At 39.8% G+C, this 19,978-nt stretch overlaps 1 pseudogene; it reads right to left on the minus strand.

Annotated features, from left to right (window-relative positions):
- Window positions 1-104: 104 nt before the first annotated feature.
- Window positions 105-9,537, minus strand: LOC121800733 (annotated as a pseudogene).
- Between the last annotated feature and the right edge of the window lie 10,441 nt (window positions 9,538-19,978).

The following is a 19,978-nucleotide window of genomic DNA, read 5'->3' on the forward strand; positions in this document are numbered from 1 at the left end:
AAAATTTTGAACAAACAAAAAAAAGTCATTTACCTCTTCCCACCCATAAGGGAACTTAACGGTAAACAAGTATAATCAAATAAAAAAAATTAAAAAAAAAGAGATATTAGATCCGATTCCGATGGAATAATCAAAATAGCTTAATTTCACATTTTCTCCCTTGCGGGCCCCACTGAACCTATCCCTACTGCATGGCCAAATTTTGACTAATCAACTCCTCTAAACCGGCGGCGGCTCAGAAAATGGCCGATTGTCATCCCCGTCGGTCTTCGGCTCCAAGAACTTGAACTAGGGCATCTTCACCGGCGTCTTGCTGCCGCTCCTCTTCGAAGTGGATCCTTCACCACTGTCCGCCACCACCCTCGGCGATCGGAACGATATCCCTCTCGTGAAAAACGCCCAGCGGTCCGCATTCGCTCCTCGACCGGGCAGCTCGAGTTGCCTATTGAACCTCCCGGCCCGGCCGCTGCCCTCTTCTCCGTTGGTCCGGTATCCTTTCCTCAAACTACCTTCTCTCATTTCTAGTCCGGCCGCAAGACTTGTGGACCGGTTCAGCTTTGCCCAGTGGCCCAGTCCATCACCTCCCGAAAACAAACAAGGAATTTCATAGAAGAAAGCTTAAACAGTAAAATGAACAAGTTATGCAGAATGTGTTTTTCACTGTTTCATTGATCATGATTGTGTTGCACACATTCTACACTTATAGCTAGACTAGGAAGGATCTAGAACACTTCACTAATCTTGGTACAAACGAATTACAGACACTTAATCATAACTGAATTGCTAAGCTTTCTTCTTTAACAAACCTCTAACAACAATGTCTCTCCAAGTACTCTTGTGGTCCTCACTTTTGTTGGGGATATCCACAGCAGTTTTCTGACATGTGCTAGTTGACAAAGGTACTGCCTTGACCATGTCTTGTGCTCTTTCCACTCTTACATGATCACCAACTTCACTCACTTCTGAAATGCACACAGCCTTGCTTCCATCTTCAACTTGATCTTTGCAAGGTCCTCTAACACATCCCCTCAATCCGAGTGAGGCTGAGGATACCACTCCGAGTCTTTCCCTAAGCTTCACAAAGGATTGCCTGCTCAGAGGCTTTGTAAAGATATCTGCAATTTGATCTGCAGTGGGCACATGCCTTAATTCAGTTTCCTTTCCCAAAACTTTGTCCCTCACAAAGTGAATGTTCAACTCTATATGTTTAGTCCTAGCATGCATCACTAGGTTTGATGCTAAACAATAGCACTCAAATTATCCACCCAAATCACTGGACTTGAACTTCTCTTGAACTTCAACTCTCCAAGAATTGAGCCAAGCCAAGCAACCCCAGAAGCCGCCATAGCCAAACTTCTATATTCAACTTCTGTGTTGGATCTTGCTACAACACCTTGCTTTTTCACACACCAAGAAATCAAATTTCTGCCAAAATATGTACAGAATCCACTTATGGATCTCCTATCATCCAAATCAGCTGCCCAATCTGAATCTGAGAATGCTGAAATCAATCCACTTGACTTGTGAATCTGAACTCCAAAATCCAGTGTTCCAGAAAGATATCTCATAATTCTCTTCACTACTCTCCAATGCGCATCCAGGGGTGATGCCATATATTGACTCACTTTGTTCACAGCAAAGTTGATGTCAGGCCTTGTGATAGTGGCATACTGCAAAGCTCCAACAATACTTCTATATAGCTTAGGATCAGCAACTGGTTCCCCAATGTTTTTGCTAAGTTCACAATTAGAAACCATTGGTGTTGGGCAGCCTTTAGCTTCTGTCATTTTTGCTTTCTTTAGAAGATCTTTGAGATAATTCGACTGACATAGATACAGTCCACCCTGATCAGTCTTTATTACTTCAACTCCAAGAAACAAGCTCACCTCCCCAAGATCTTTTAAAGAAAAATGAGAGTTTAATTGAGAGATGAGTTTCTGTATAGAAGACGTGGAGTTGCCTGTAACTAGCATATCATCAACATAAATCAATATATAGATCACTTCATCCCCTCTCTGTCTAAAAAATATAGAAGCATCAGCCTTAGATTGAGTAAAACCAAGGGAAAGCAGAACAAAGTGAACTGTATAAAACCAGGCCATTGATGCTTGTTTGAGGCCATATATTTCCTTTCTTGAGCTTACAAACTAGGTGAGGTCCACCTTGCTCAAAACCACAAGTTGCTTCATGTAAATATCCTCCTCAATATCACCATTCAAGAAGGCATTATTCACACCAAAATGAGTAATGGACCATCTAAAACTCACTGCCAAAGTAAGAATCAATCTGATTGTGGTGGGCTTGACCACTAGGCTGAAAGTTTCATTAAAGTCAAAACTAGGTTGTTGAGAAAACACTTGAGCAACCAACTGTGCCTTGTGTCTAGCAATGGCACCATAAATATGGAATTTGAGTTTGAAAACCCAAGTACAACCAATCAGATTTTTGCATGGAGGAAGAGTTGTTAAAATCCAAGTTTTGTTCTTAAGAAGGGCTAAAAACTCATCAAGCATAGCATCCTTCTAAATGGGAATAAGAAGAGCTTCTAAGGCAGATCTAGGAATCAAATGAGAAGAGATAACTAGAGAAAAAAAATTTGGTTTGTGGATACCAACTTTTGATATGGTAGTCATGTGGTGAGTATGCTGATTTTGAGTAGAAGGTGTAGTATGAGAAGAATTTGAAGAGGATGGGGCTTGAGAAGAATCAGAAGGGATGTTGGAATGAGAATTTTCAAAATTGTTCTGAGCATCAGAATGTTCAGAATTGTTCTGAGCATCAGAGGTAGGGGAGGAAGGAATTGAGTGTGGCTGATGGGGAGATGCTGAGGGATTAAAAGAAGGCGGAAAGGGTGGTGGTGGAGGGTGATATGAGAGATGTTGATCTGTAAGGGGAATAAAAGATGTAGGGGAAGCAAACTGAGCAGATTATTGTTGACCAAAAACAGGAGATTGGGACTGAAATGGAAAAGTAGATTCATCAAAGATTATATCTCTTGTGACAATCACTTTTCCATCAGGAAGCAATGCCTTGAATCCTTTATGAGAAGAACTATATCCCAAAAAAGTAGCCCTCACTAATCGGTAATCATGCTTGTTTTTATTATATGGCCTAGTGAAAGGATAGAACAAGCAGCCAAAGACTCTAAGGGTAGAATAATCAGGCTTATGTGAGTGTAATTTTTCAAAAGGAGACATATTTTTTATGATCTTTGAGGGCATGCGATTGATCAGATGCACAGCAGTGAGAAAGGTATCATCCCAGAAGTGTTGAGGGAGTGAAGCCTGAGCCAAGAGAGCTAGGCCAGTTTCTAAAATATGTCTATCTTTTCTCTCAGCCAACCCATTTTGTTGTGGTGTGTAGGGGCATGAAATTCTGTGTAAAATCCCACAATCTTTCAGAAAAGTAGTTAAGCCTTGAAGTTCACCTCCCCAATCAGATTGAAAGTTTTTTATTTTTGAATTGAAGAGGTTTTCACTCATGGTCTTAAACTGCTTAAAAACAACATGAACATCACTCTTCTGAGACTCTTGTGTCTCAGAAGATATATCCAAGTAAATCTTGAAAAATGATCAATGAAGGAGACATAATAAGAGAAACCATTTCTGGAAACAATAGGTGATGGTCCCCATAAATCACTGTGAATTATTTCAAGAGGAGAAGTAGAGACTGAGGTAAAAAGAGAGTAAGGCAGTCTGTGTGATTTGGAGACAGAACATGGATGACAAAGTGATTGATCATTCATTGAAACAAAAGGAATGTTACAACTATTCAAAGTATTTTTAACAACATCTAGAGTAGGATGGCCTAGTCTATTATTCCACAAGGCTATATCTAGACCAGAAAAGGAACTGGAACTACTACTAGAAGTTGAATTTGGCAGAGTAACAGAGTGAATAGCAAGAACTTCTTGGCTGGAAGTGAAGATTTTGGAGCTATTGCTTCTCTTGATTTGGGAATGATCAACTAGGAAATGATAGAGACCATTCTCAAGTGTTCCCTTGAGGACGATTTCCTTAGAGCACAGATCCTTAACAAGACAAAAAGATGGATGAAATTCAAAGAAAACTGAGTTATCTTTAGCAAACTGTGAGACACTAAGGAGGTTCTTGGTAATATTGGGAACATGTAGGAGATTCTTAAGATGAAGCTTTCTAGAAAAATGAGAGGAATGAGGATTTAGAACAAATTCACCAATATTAGCTATAGCAACAAATTCTCCATTTCCAAGAACCAAAGATTTACCTCTTGTGTATTCCGAGCTTATGTCGAGGTTGCTAAGATCATTTAAGACATGATGGGTTGCTCCAGAATCTGGATACCAGCTGGTTGAGACAAATGAATCGTAAGCAAACTCAGATTGATTCCCAACAGAGAAATTGGCTGTGGGAGTCCTAAGCACTGATTGAACTAGGTGAACAAATGGATTGAAGTAGTTTTGATGTTGCTGGGGCTGAGTCCCTCTGAACTGGACTTGAGGATGAGTGTAGTTTTGTTAAAATCTGTGCCAACACATAGCTGCTGCGTGACCTGGCTTCTCACAAAGTTGGCAAACAATTTTGTTGTCTCATCTTCCTCCTCTTTGATTTCTGGATCCACCTCTACCTCCACCTGAGTGAAATTTGCTGTTGTAGGACTGATTGTCTTCCTTGATTCCAGACTGTTGTTGCACTAAGTGGAGAGAAGGTTGAGATCCCTTCGTGCTGGAGGAGCTAGCCCGAGTGGTCTCCATTCTTGACTCAAAGCTAAGAAGAAAGGAACTGACATCTCCAATTGCCCAAGGTTCTGATCTAGATGTAACTGCACACATTGCCGGATCATACTCTTGACCAAACCTCCAAGAATATGCAGAATTTGTTCACCATCAGAGACCCTGCATCCAACTGAGCTAAGAAGATAAAAAAAGGTTCTCATTTTACCTATGTACTCACTCATTGTGAGTCCTTCTTTTCTAAGGCTTTGCATTTGCTGTCTGTATTGCATGACTTTGGCTGTTGAGCGGCTGGCGAAATTGGTCTCAAGTGCTCCCTAGATATCCTTTGCTGACCTGAGTCCAACAACAAGATAAAGAGCAGCCTCTGACAAAGATGAGATCAACCATCCAACCACCCTTCTGTCTTGCCTCTGCCATGCCACAAAGGCAACATCCACTTGTTGTTGACATTAAGAAATTTCCATCAGTTAGCTTGACTGAGATAGGTGGTAGCGGAGAGAAAAGATGCAAAATGGCTAAAGAAATAGATGTGGCATTGGAATCGTTTAATTCTGCCATTTTGGGAAAGATGCAAATAAAGCAAAGGGGGTAAGAGAGACAGGATCACTAAGATCCTACTGGATCTGCCACCATTTGAGGCGGCGGGCTTGCTTCTCCATTGAGAAATGACTCCAGCCCATAACCACACACTGCAACATCCACTTGTTGTTGACATTAAGAAATTTCCATCAGTTAGCTTGACTGAGATAGGTGGTAGCGGAGAGAAAATAGGCAAAATGGCTAAAGGAATAGATGTGGCATTGGAATCGTTTGATTCTGCCATTTTGGGAAAGATACAAATAAAGCAAATGGGGTAGGAGAGACATGATCACTAAGATCCTACTCTGATACCATGAAAAGAAACAAGGAATTCCATAAAAGAAAGCTTAAACTGTAAAATGAACAAGTTATGCAGAATGTGTTTTTCACTGTTTCATTGATCATGATTGTGTTGCACACATTCTACACTTATAGCTAGACTAGGAAGGATCTAGAACACTTCACTAATCTTTGTACAAACGAATTACTGGCACTTAATCATAACTGAATTGCTAAGCTTTCTTCTTTAACAAACCTCTAACAACAATGTCTCTCCAAGTACTCTTGTGGTCCTTACTTTTGTTGGGGATATCCACGACAGTTTTCTGACATGTGCTAGCTGACAGAGGTACTGCCTTGACCATGTCTTGTGCTCTTTCCACTCTTACGTGATCACCAACTTCACTCACTTCTGCAATGCACACAGCCTTGCTTCCATCTTCAACTTGATCTTTGCAAGGTCCTCTAACACCTCCTTCCTCACTCCCTCGGGTAACCTCAGAGTAAACTGGTCGAGATTCTCACCCGGTTGGACCAGCGAGTGCCCGGTCGAATGCGACCGGAACTCACCCAAACCGACCATTTTTGGCCTCCGGTTTGAAAGCTCGAAACTCGGGTTTGGCTCTTCTTCATCCGCTTGGATTACAATCTGCTGGTCGTTGTCTCTCGATTGACTTATTACGGCTGCATCGTCGGGCGGTTGGACCGGTTCGGAGCCGGTCTGGGGGACGAGATCGGCGCCGCAGACGGGGCAGGTGGTGTGGGAAGCGAGCCAGACGTTGATGCAGTCGGGGTGGAAGACGTGGTCGCTTTTGCAGAGCAAATGCATCGTTTCGTGGTCCTCGAACTCGTTGAGGCAGACTAGCGCACTCGAGCGCGCCCTTGCCGACCTTGTGGTCCTTCACCTCCGAGTAGGAGAAAGTCAGGAACGTCTCGATCACCGAGGCCTCCAGCCCACGGGCGGCAGGGCGGCGTGCCCTGAGGAGGGAGAGGGTGCCGCGGCGGCTGACACTGGGCCCACCGGAGGAGGAGTCGAAGAAGTGGCAGATGTAAATGGCGAAGAAGCCCATGAAGAAGAGCGCGGCGACGAGGATGGAGATGATGACGGCCATGGAGGGGGTGAAGCGGGTGTACATGGTGGGATTTTTATCCGGGGTGGGGCCCGATTGGGCTGCCGCCTGCGAGAGGAAGATGAAGAAGAATAGCTGCTCCTTCGTTTTGGTTATGGGTGTTGAAATGTTTTTGCAGCTAGGTTTGTGTGCATATATATACTGCTGGTGAATATATATTAATATTCTATGGAGAGAGAGAGGCAGTAGTGGTGACGAAACATTACATACGACTACAAGGAAGTGAAATTTTCGTTGAGTAGAGTTGAATGGAATATGTGCTTTTAATACTACTATTCCCTCTGTCCTAGGGACAAGATAGTGGACCATTTTTTTATGAAATTTAAGAAATTGATGTGTTAAAAGTTAAAGTTGAGATAGTAAAAAAAAGGAATACGATTCAACTATCTTAGGATGGATGGAGTATTGTTTCGGAGGGAGTATAAAAACAATACTCCCACCTCCAACTTTAGTAGTCTCAGTCACTTTTTAGCACTCGTTTTATAAAAATGATAAATAAATAGTTAAAGTGGAGAAATAGTAAAGTACGAGAGAGAATAACGTAGATAAGACTCTTCTCTACATTATTCTCTCTCTTACTTTATCATTTCTCTACTTTAACTATTTATTATCATTTTTACAAAATGAGTGTTTAAAAGTGACTGGGACTGCTAAAGCGGGACGAATGAAGTAATATATAGAGTAACAAAATTGAGATGGCTTTAATTAGAACTGAAATCATGGATTATGTTAATCTTATTTCCTTGTATTCTGATAAAAAAATAATCAATTTAATCATGTACTTTTACATTTTCCCGCCGTTTTCCTTATCACACTAGACTATTTGCGGTGGAGTACTATAATTACTCCATCCGTCCCATTTTAAGTGGAGCATTTCTGTTCCGACACGAGATCTTATGTAATGTTGTTTTGTGAATTAAGTGGAGAGAATAAAGTACGAGAGGTGAAGAAAGTAGTTTGAGTAATGTCATCATTTTTAGAAATGTGCCATTTAAAGTAAAACATAAAAAAATGGTTCACTTAGAATGGGGCGGAGAGAGTATTAATTAATGATCTCGTAAGATTAAACATTTGAATGACTAATTGATAATAGTATTTTAAACTACATAAGATACAAATAGTGAATATCTGAATCGAATCAATTGTAAAGTGATGGATGGTAACTTATAAATGGAATCGATGAAATTATATAAATGGAATGGATGAAATTATAGTAATTTTGAAATTTAGAAGGTTGGGTTGTGTATATTTAGCAAGTGGACGGCGACTGGTGACTTAATTATGTGGGCTCTCTTATCCCAAATTTCTCTTGAAAAGAAACTTCTCAGCTAAACATTTGATTTGTCTCATTTTCTTGTTCAAATTATGTCCCATCTCAAATTTAATTGTAACTTTTATTTTATTTTATTTTATTTGGCCCAAGGTTGGCACAGTAGTGAGGAAGCATTAGGCCAATTTTGACGATTCTGACTAATATCGTTATTTAGACTATGCATAAGAAGTACTATGAGATAATGATGGTCCCGTCTAAATATTTAAGATTTAACATAATTTAGAAGAACTTGCTCCATCTCACAAAATTACTACTCTATTCTTCATTAAATCAAATGAATTTACATATTCATATAACACAAACAATAAATAGTACTCCCTCTATCTCACTCAAGACATCCACATTCTTGAGTGACACGAAATTTTAAAAGGAATTGTTAGATTGAATAAAAAAAGAAAAAAAGTAATTAAATATTTTAATTGGGAGAAAAAGGGAAATAATTTATTTTTAAATATAGAAAATTGACATTTTAAATGAGATAAACTAAAAATGCAAAGTGGACTTCTTGAATGGGACGAATGGATTATTAATATTTGTTTTCGGTTACAATTTAGAATACGGTGTTGTATAAACCATCAAAATATTAAACTGATTAAATGTATTAGGCACATTCCACAAGTAATTCTGCATGATTTGTGCTTTTAATTATATATATCCCATTTTTTACAAAAAAAAAATCGTAATCCGCAACTTAATGCATTTAATGTTGGGGAATATTTTCATTAAATTGAATTAGGAAATCCTATTAGAATGACTTGGATAACTTAGAATCGTGTAGAACACTTTCAGATCAAGTATTTTGAGTGTATCAAAATCAATGATCGGATAAGACTAAGTTCTTTGATTGTGTTACTGATTTCTGTCATCTATTTTAACCATAACAAAACAGTTAATTAACTGTTTTAAACTGCCAAAGCAGTTGCCACCAAAATCCGAATTCTGATCCAAAACAGTTAATAACTGTTTTAAACTGCCAAAGCAGTTGTCACCAAAATCAGAATAAAATAGGAAAAGGTTCAACCGAATCAACTGAATTAATTCACCAGAATTAAAGTGTTAATACACTAAAATTCCAACATTCCTCCCCTATTTTAGTGTTATAAGAATGATCAAATAAACAAAACAGAAAATAAAATTATGCATAAATGAAAATATCACAAGGATTGAATTTCCATTTTAGTATATTAATGTACAAATATTCGAGTGGTCTAAGACTTGAACTCTTACAATTTCTTTGAATATCAGTCTTAAGATACACATAACTTTCCAACTAATCAATCTAAACCTGACACCTTAATAACAAGTCTAGTGTCCATATCCTTCAATAAACATTTATAAGGCTAAGTCCAGAGCTTTATTGGAACAACTTGGATTCCATGTTTATATAGGTAGTTTTTCATCTTGTCATGCCAAAGCAATTTGTCAAAAAACTATTAAGAAGCAAAGCTTCAACCTCTTTTGAACTGACAGAATAATACACATACCTCGGATGGTTTGAACATGTGTCAATCTCACATGTTTAGGCTTTCCACATTGAATTCCACATCTAACATCAAGTTAGAAGGGAATTGGGTATCCCAAACAGATAAGATTAGATGGACTTAAGCTCCACCCTTTTAGCAGATTTGATAACTAAATCTTTTGCCAAGCCTTTGGTTAGATGGTCTGCTAGATTTTGTTGTGTCCCAACAAATTCAACTGAAATGACCCCATGAGTGATCAGCTCCCTAACCATGCTATGTCTGACACCTAAATGTCTAGACTTCCCATTGTAAACTTGGCTATACACTTTAGCCAAAGTTGCAGCACTGTCACATCTCATTGAGATAGGTGATATAGGCTTAGGCCATAAAGGAATTTCATATATCAAATTCCTAAGCCATTCTGCCTCCTTTCCAGCTGCAACAAGTGCCACAAATTCTGATTCCATTGTAGAATTTGTGATACAAGTCTGTTTCTTTGAAGCCCATGAGATGGCTCCACCTCCCAGCAAGTAAATCCAACCACTAGTAGAGGAATGATCCTCTAGATTGGTTATCCAACTTGCATCCGAATATCCTTCCAAAATTGAAGGAAAATCAGAATAACACAAACCATAGTTCATGGTTCCCTTGAGGTACTTGAATAGCCTCCTCACTACCTGCCAGTGATGTATGCTTGGATTATGAGTAAACCTGCTCAACCTTCCAACAACAAATGCTATATCAGGCCTAGTGCTGATCATAGCATACATCAGGCATCCAATTGCTTTAGAGTATTCCAATTGGGAAACTGCCTTGCCTTTATTAGGCAAGAGTTTTACATTAGGATCTATGGGAGTACTTACAGAAGTACAATTTCCATAATTGAACTTCTTCAATACTTTCTCAATGTAATGAGATTGTGTAATAGAAATCCTGTTAGGTGCTTCTCTTTTGATCCTAATCCCCAATATGACTTCGGCCTCACCTAAGTCTTTCATAGAAAACTTAGATGATAAGAACTCCTTTGTTTCATCTATTTGGTCTTGACTAGTACCAAATATAAGCATATCATCCACATAAAGACAAATAATGACTCCTTTACCAGATTTATCAAACTTTGAATAAACACACTTATCAGCCTGATTGAGAAGAAAACCATTTGATAAAATAATATCATCAAAATTTTGATGCCATTGCTTGGGTGCTTGTTTCAAACCATATAATGACTTGATCAACTTGCACACCTTGTGTTCAATTCCTGGTAAGGTGTATCCCTCAGGCTGCTTCATATAAATTTCCTCATCCAAATCACCATTCAAGAAGGCTGTCTTGACATCTATTTGGTGAATGATGAGTTTATGAATAGAAGCCATAGCCACTAGTAATCTGATAGTGGATATTCTAGCCATAGGTGCATAGGTATCAAAATAGTCTATGCCCTCTTTTTGTCTAAATCCTTGAATGACAAGCCTAGCTTTGAACTTGTCTATGGATCCATCAACTTTCTTCTTTCTTTTAAATATCCATCTACAACCCCAATGTTTTGCAACTAGGGGGTAAATCAGTTAACTCCCAAGTGTTATTTTGGAGTATAGAATCCATTTAATCATCTATAGCTTCTTTCCAAAAAGAGACATCCCTCGATGACATGACTTCTTTGAAAGATGATGTGAATCCGGGTATTCACAATCATAAAATACAATGATGTCGAGGGCCGTGGGTTGATTGGGGTCCGAAAAGAGGGTGGAGACATGTCAAGGTGCTCAAGGCCTCGTGGGGGGAGGGAATGGAAGCGACGCCCGTCCAAACATTTCTTATGGAGTCATTTGCCCCTCACTGCGCGACTTTCGTATAATGGTCATAACTCTCTCATCCGGACTCCGATTGGGGCGTTTAAGATACTCACGCGAAGCCCTTTCGAAGACGAAGATAGTGCTTTTGGAGGATTCCAGAGAAATCGCCCGACCGGGCGTTCTGTCAGTTTTTGGTCGCGAATTCCAGAAAGTTCGCTCGACCGGGCGTTTTGCATGAGCCAAAATGCCCGACCGGGCGTGTTGCGCGACTTGCGTTTTTGGACTCTTTTTGTCTCTTTTATGTAGCACTTTTAGTCCCTTGTATAAATACCAATGTCTAGGGTTTTGTGGGGGCACTTTTGAACATTATTGAAGAACAAAGACTCCATTGGAGCACCCATCTTCATCATTGAAGATTTATCCAAAATCCCTTGTGGTTGCATTTAATCTATTGCCGGGCTTAGATTATTTGTTAAGGTATGCTTGCTAGTTCTTGTGTTGCTAGTTGGTGGAGCCATTAGGTTTTTGTTTGTGAAAGTAGCCATTGGGTTTTTCTTTCTTGAGCTTGAATCTAAATCATAACACTTATCATCTTCTTCTTCTTTTCCATCTTTTTATTGTCATATTTCTTGTTTGGGTTATTGGATATTATTGCAAGAACAAATCCGGGTAACATATGTTTATTGAATCCTTAAGATTCACATTATTTGGTATCAAGAGCCATTGGTTCTTGTTCTTGTAATTGTTAGAAATTTATCAAAAAAAAAGAAAGAAAGAAAAAAAAAAGTGATACTTCAAAATATATCCACGGGCTTTAGCTATAAATCGGTATACATATTGTTGGGTATGCCAAATTGATTATTCCAAAGTTGTAGACCAAAATTGAATCAATTGTTGGGTCTATTGTTGTTGGGTGAAATTGTGCACACAAATTGTTTGTTGATTTGTCCCATTGGCCTAGCACCCTACTTTCACTTATCTTGTGGCTTCTTGGACTAGTTTTCACTTGCCTAGTTGTATATCTTGTTTGTGCTATTTGTGCAACCCTTGAGATTACATCGTCGAGAGCAAGTGAGAGAGAGTATCTAGCCACTAAATCTCTAAGCCTTCCGAGAGATTTTGGGTGTGAGTTTGGGGAATTGGGGACATGCTTTGTGGGTTGGGAAGTGAGCTCTTCACTAAAATCTCCATTCTTGGGTGTGTGGGTTGTTTGTGTTACTAACAAAAGGGACTTGTCCCTAGTCTTGTGCAATTTGTTTTGTAGGTACTTGAAATGGTGAACTCTAGGCATGACTCGCCTATAAATCAAGTTGCCTCACCATCCGATGTTACTATCGAAGAGATGTTCTCCTCAATCATGAAGGAGATGCACGAGGTGCGGGACAATGTGAATGCTATGCAAGGAGGATTTACGACTTTTCATGAGGATATAGCCCTCCTCAGAGATCGAGTTAGGCATAACCATTCCATAGCACCTAGTGACCGAGAGAGACATGATTGGAGTGGCTACAACTCAAGGTACCATGATGATGGACTTGATAGAGGGAGTAGAAGGGAACGAATTCTAAAGTTCCATGGAGAGTCACACTCTAGGGGGATGAGGGATCATGGTCATCATAAGGTGCATGAGTGGCTAATGGGGGAAGAAACCTCAAGTAAAGCAAGGAAGAGCTCAAACTCTCAACATTATGGTTGTGGCACAAGCGGAAGAAGTGTCCCACCAAAGAAGGTGGACTTATCTCATCCTAGCTATCACACGAAGGTTTCGTCGTGGTTGTCATCCAATTTCCCTCCTTCAAAGAGCTTGATTCAAAGTGAGCGTGACAATGTTAATCGCATTGTTAAAGAGTGTGTCAAATATAGGGTGGATTTTATTGCCAACGAAAATGAAGAGCAATGTGACGATGAAAAAGAGTCTACGGCCATATATGAAGAAGACGCACACCCAACTTTCAATGATGGTGTGCCAAGCATAGTGGAAGCCGAAGACGAATGTGAACCGTTGAATGCCCTTCAAATCTTGAACACCGAACCAAAGCTACATGAGGTTGCTAATGGAAACAAGCACTTGAGAGAGGATCGAGAGAAAGAGAAAAAGCTAGAGAGTGAGGGCATGCTTCAAAAGCCAATAGAGTGTGAGAAAAGGCAAAAATGTGAGCCGCAAAAGCCAAGAGAGAGTGGTGGGGGTGAGTGTGAATCAAAGCTATCAAGAGAGAAAAACTACAAGCATGTGAGAAAAAAAAGTGGCTTGTTAGATTATAAGGTCAACCTTGGGTGGGCACTAGATAATCCTTTGCTTTTTGCCCTTGGTGAGAAATATAAACTTTTACCCACTAACACTTCTTATATTTCTTTTTGTGTTGATGAGCCTTTTATAGTGAGTAAAATTGAAGACATGGAAGTGAGACATCATGATGCAAATGGCTTGGAAACTACCTCACCGAAAAATGATCAAGAGGAACAAGAGCAAGTCGAAGAACTCATTGCCCAAGGTTCAAGTACACTATCCTTGCTTCCTTGTGATGTTTCTTTGAAGTGCTTAGATAAGATTGATGTGTTGGACAATAACTTGCTTTGCAAAATTGATTTGAACCATGTTGAGCCTATCTTGTACTTAAAGCATGAGTTTGTAAATTCAAGAGTGACACATGTGAATAAGATTGATTTTGAAAAGCTGGCTTGTGATGATAGCTTTGTCATTGGTGATTTGTGGCATCAAGAGCTTGAATATTTGAATACCAAGTCCATATTTTCATCTTATGTTGACCCCTTCTTGAGAAATCCAAGCATTGATAAGTATGTTATTTCGATTTTGGATTCTAACTTGAAAGATGAAATGACTTCCTTGCATACTAAGATGTCTAAGCCTTCACTTATTCGCAATTTTAAGTTTCATAAACATGTGGATGAGAATGTTGATGACTTTAGAACTTGGTATTTGCTATGTTTTCATTGCAAAATGGTTAGACCCTTCAATGGGATTGGGATGTTCTATGGTTGTTTTGTGAAGGACTTTTCCACTCACATGTCTTTTGTGGGTTATGTTGTGATTAAAGTCATAGTAATGCATTGTTCCCATGTGTGTGCCCATGTCTTGAAATTGTTAGAGCAATTGCGAGGGACTTATTTTTATAAGTTTCTTATGTTAATTGATATTATGTTTTACAAGATTCATGTGGTGTTATACAAGGTTCACATGTCTTGTGTTGAGCATACCCTACATGCTATGCACAATGATTTTTGGTCACATTCTTCTCATAATAATGATCACTTCTTCAAAGTATTGGAGCAATTAAGTAAGCATCATGTTGACAAACTTGATTCTATATTTGGCATAATTCCTTGTAAGCTTCAAGAAAATAATCTTAAGATTGAGATCTCCTTTGTTCTCATTGCTAAATTCGTTTTTGAATGTGATAGTGGAAGTTGGTTCGTTGATTGTGATTGTGAGAACCATCTCCTTGTTTGTGAAATATCTTTTGGGTTCCAAAGTGAAATCAACCTCTTGTATTGTACTATGATATTTGATTTGGACTCGCTCGATTTTGTAGGTGTACTTGATCGGGATTTGAGGACAAATCCTTCAAAAGAAGGAGAGGATGATGTGAACCCGAGTGTCCCAAAGAAAAATCGAAGAACCGGATTTGAGGACAAATCCTTTCACAAAGAAGGAGAGGATGATGTGAATCCGGGTATTCACAATCATAAAATACAACGATGTCGAGGGCCGTGGGTTGATTGGGGTCCGAAAAGAGGGTGGAGACATGTCAAGGTGCTCAAGGCCTCGTGGGGGGAGGGAATGGAAGCGACGCCCGTCCAAACATTTCTTATGGAGTCATTTGCCCCTCACTGCGCGACTTTCATATAATGGTCATAACTCTCTCATCCGGACTCCGATTGGGGCGTTTAAGATACTCACGCGAAGCCCTTTCGAAGACGAAGATAGTACTTTTAGAGGATTCCAGAGAAATCGGCCGACCGGGCGATTTTCAAGGGGAAAACGCCCGACCGGGCATTCTGTCAGTTTTTGGTCGCGAATTCCAGAAAGTTCGCTCGACCGGGCGTTTTGCATGAGCCAAAACGCCCGACCGGGCGTGTTGCGCGACTTGCGTTTTTGGACTCTTTTTGTCTCTTTTATTTAGCACTTTTAGTCCCTTGTATAAATACCAATGTCTAGGGTTTTGTGGGGGCACTTTTGAACATTATTGAAGAACAAAGACTCCATTGGAGCACCCATCTTCATCATTGAAGATTTATCCAAAATCCCTTGTGGTTGCATTTAATCTATTGCCGGGCTTAGATTATTTGTTAAGGTATGCTTGCTAGTTCTTGTGTTGCTAGTTGGTGGAGCCATTAGGTTTTTGTTTGTGAAAGTAGCCATTGGGTTTTTCTTTCTTGAGCTTGAATCTAAATCATAACACTTATCATCTTCTTCTTCTTTTCCATCTTTTTATTGTCATATTTCTTGTTTTGGTTATTGGATATTATTGCAAGAACAAATCCGGGCAACATATGTTTATTGAATCCTTAAGATTCACATTAGTCTTGGGATCCTCTTCAATAATAAAACAATAGGGGTATTGGAATTGCAACTCATCCCTTGATCCTTCAATGAGATGGATTTGAAATCCCTCATCCAGGTTACTATGAGTCCTAGGCCTAACACTCCTTCTAACCCAATGTTGGGTTGAGGGTTCCTCTGATTGTTGTTCAGAGCTTACCAATCGGTTTTCAGAATTTGAAACCAAATCCTTAGGCCTTGAGATAGATGTGAATCTATTCTCATCAAAGATTGCATCCCTTGACTCTATTACAGAGTTCACAGAAACAGATTTATTAGGTTCTAGAACATAAAACCTATAAGCCTTGAAATGACTTGCATATCCAATGAATATGCAGTCAATTCATTTTTCACCCAATGTCCTTCTTTTAGGATCATTAAGTCTTACCACTGCTCTGCAGCCCCATACCTTAAGATAGTTCAAGTTTGGAGGTTTTCCAAACCACAACTCATAGGGTGTTATTTTACTTTTCTTTTTTGGGACTCTATTCAAAAGATAACAAGCAGTAACATAGCTTCCCCCCAAAATCCCTCATTTAGTCCTGAATATGAGAGCATAGAGTTAACCATTTCTTTCAAAACTCAATTCTTTCTCTCTGATATTCCATTCTGTTGTGGTGTGTAAGGGGCAGTAGTCTGGTGAATTATTCCTACTGATTCAAAGTAATGAGGGTCATAATACTCACCTCCCCTATCTGACCTAAAGACCTTTATACATTCACCCTTTTGTACCTCAACTTCTGTTTTGTACACTTTGAATTTCTCTAAGGCTTCATCCTTAGAATTCAGCAAATATACATAACAAAATCTAGTTGAGTCATCAATAAAAGTAATGACATACTTTCTATTTCCAATTGATGGGGTTGAATGAAAGTCACAGAGGTCACTGTGAATCAACTCCAGCAGTTTTGATTCTCTCACAACATCACTAAATGGTTGCCTTGTTATCTTTGTTAACATACATGTTTTACATTTATCTTTGCTAACATTAAAGGCAGGGATTAGGCTACTTTTAGACATTTCAATAAGTCTTTTATAATGAACATGTCCAAACCTCTCATGCCACAGATTTGAAGTTGATTGTTCATTAGTGGTGATCACATAAACAAATTTATCCTCAAATGGTGATTCAATGTTTAATCTTAACATTCCATTACATAAATAACCAAAACCAACAAACACACCATGGTTAGATAAAACATATTTATTTGCTTCAATTACTTGTTTGTAGCCTAGGTTATTTATTACAGTACCACTCATTAGATTCTTTCTAATAGTGGGAACATACAATACATCTAATAGCAACAATTGTTTTCCAGAAGTAAACACAAGTCTAACATTTCCTATTCCTTCTACTGATTCACTAGAGCTATTCCCCATCCTGATCACTGATCCATCAGAGATCATCTGCAAAGATGTAAACCATCTTTTATCCTTGCATACATGGTTTGTAGCCCCAGAATCCACCCACCAAGTGAGTTCATCATTCTGTACATAGAATGAACTTGGTGTTTCAGAAACATAATTCTGAATAGAAATGTTAGAATTAAGTATATTCATACCTTGAGGTACATTGGGATCCTTAGATCCACCAGTTCCAGGATTGGAGCCACTGGTACTTGTCCCAGTCTTGAACCCTTTCTTTCCAGACCTACAATCTTTCTTGAAGTGGCCTGGTTTCCCACACTTCCAGCAGACATACTTTTGTTTCTTGTTGGCAAAGGATTCTTCTTGGTTCATTTTCATTTTCCCTTTAAACTTCTTTCCATTTTCTATCATGTTGACAGAAGATGAAATAGCAACACCCTTTTCCTTGTTCTTTTCCATTTCTTGAGTTCTTAAAGACTCTTCTATCCGGAGATGAGAACCAAGTTGCACCAAGGAAAGTTCTTCCTTTTGATGCTTCAGAGTGTGTTTGAAGTCTTTCCAAGAGGGGGGTAATTTATCAATGACACTAGAAACTGAAATGGATTCATCCATATGCATCTGGTGTTGTTGAAATTGTCCAAGAATCCTTAGCAATTCATTGTATTGTTCCATCACTGGCCTAGAATCTAACATCTTATAATTATTGAAATTACTAACAAGAAATTTTTTGCTAGAGGCATCCTCTGCCATATATTTAGACTCTAGAGAATCTCAAAGTTCTTTGGATGATTCAACATTTTGATAAATATCGAAAAGAGAATCTGTCATACCATTAAGAATGTGCCCTCTGCACACATAGTCATCATTTTCCCATTTTTTCCTTCTTCTTGTCTATTCTAGGGATTCATCCTCTGCAGATTCAGGCATGGTGGTGGTGAGAACATGAACAACCTTCAGGGTGGTAAGCAAGAAGTGCATCTTCTTTCTCCATCTTCGAAAATCCACTCCTTCAAACTTCTCCAATTTTGTGAATTTTGCAGTCATATCTCTAACAGAATCATGTCCAGTCATCTTCTAATACTTGATCTTTGTTGGGGAATATTTTCGTTAAATAGAATTAGGAAATCCTATTAGAATGGCTTGGATAACTTAGAATCGTGTAGAACACTTTCAGATCAAGTATTTTGAGTGTATCAAAATCAATGATCGGATAAGACTAAGTTCTTTGATTGTGTTACTCATTTCTGTCATCTATTTTAACCATAACAAAACAGTTAATTAACTGTTTTAAACTGCCAAAGCAGTTGCCACCAAAATCCGAATTCTGATCCAAAACAGTTAATAACTGTTTTAAACTGCCAAAGCAGTTGTCACCAAAATCAGAATAAAATAGGAAAAGGTTCAACCGAATCAACCGAATTAATTCACCAGAATTAAAGTGTTAATACACTAAAATTCCAACATTTAACTAATCCGGCAAGTGGGGAAAAAATACTAAATCATTCATACTTTTAGTTAGTATACAGTGGGTGGCAGTGGCAGGCTTATGCCTTGTATTATTAGCTTTTTCAGGTATATACCTTATTTATGTACATGTGTATAAAGTATTATGGATCACAACACATCAGCAATGGCTACCTTATATTTATGTACATGTGTATAAAGTATTATGGATCACAACAACTATAAGAGCATCAGCAATGGCGCCCGTCGCGGCGGAATTTCGACCGGTGTGCCGGAATTCCGCGGCGGACGTCCGCCATTGTGCATGGTATGCACGGATACGGAATTCCGCCGAGGGCACCGCAGTTCCGCGGCGTTTACGCGGAATTCCGTCGCGACACCGCGCGGACGTCCGCCATTGCGTTGACTCCCACGGACGTCTGCGCGGAATTCCCATTTATTGCATTAAATATATTTTTTAAATTTTCTATAAATACGTCCCGTTGAACTTCATTTCATTCGCACCACTTGTATTAACGAGTATCTCTCTCTAAAAATACATTTCTTTTGAAGAACAATGGAGCACCACGATAGCGATTCCCCCGCCCCTAACGAGTCACCGGTGCCTTATTTTCCCGTCGGCAAGACTGCCGGAATGCCGGGGACTGCCGGAATGTCGGGGATGATGCCCCTATCTCAAATGCCATCGGGAATGATGCCCGGGTACTACAACATGTACCAGCATTGGTATGGGATGATGCCCCAGATGTCCGGGGCGAGTGCCGGAATGCTGGGGATGATGCCTGGAATATCGGGAATGATGCCCAAATGCCGGGGATGATGATGCCCGGGATGATGCAGGGATCGCATGTCACTGCGAGGGGGGAGTAGGTAGGGGGTCCCCCAATCACCGGTGGACAACGTCTATCAGCCCTATATGGATTTACTGTCAATGGACAACCCGGCGAGTTCTCCTCTTGAGACTCAATTCACTGGCAATGACAAGTTCCCACTCAAGGAGTTGGGGCTTTCTCTGATCCGAGATTCTCCCACCGACGCACCACCGGCGACAGTGAGGAGGGGGATGCCAGGGCGAAGGAGAGGCAGGGGACGGGGCATCCCGATGTACGGTGGTGAGGAGGGGGCCGCTGAGGTGGGGGAAGGATCCAGCGGGAACAGGAGGACCGTCTGGATCATGGACGAGTGCGTCGCGCTGGCGAAGGCGTGGATCAGTGTAGTGGAGGATCCTTACGTCGGGGCGAACCAGCACATCGACCGGATGTGGTGGTGCATTAGCCAAAGCTACCTCCAGTTC

This window comes from Salvia splendens, chromosome 4 (assembly GCF_004379255.2).
Source record: "Salvia splendens isolate huo1 chromosome 4, SspV2, whole genome shotgun sequence".
Classification (NCBI taxonomy): Eukaryota; Viridiplantae; Streptophyta; class Magnoliopsida; order Lamiales; family Lamiaceae; genus Salvia; species Salvia splendens.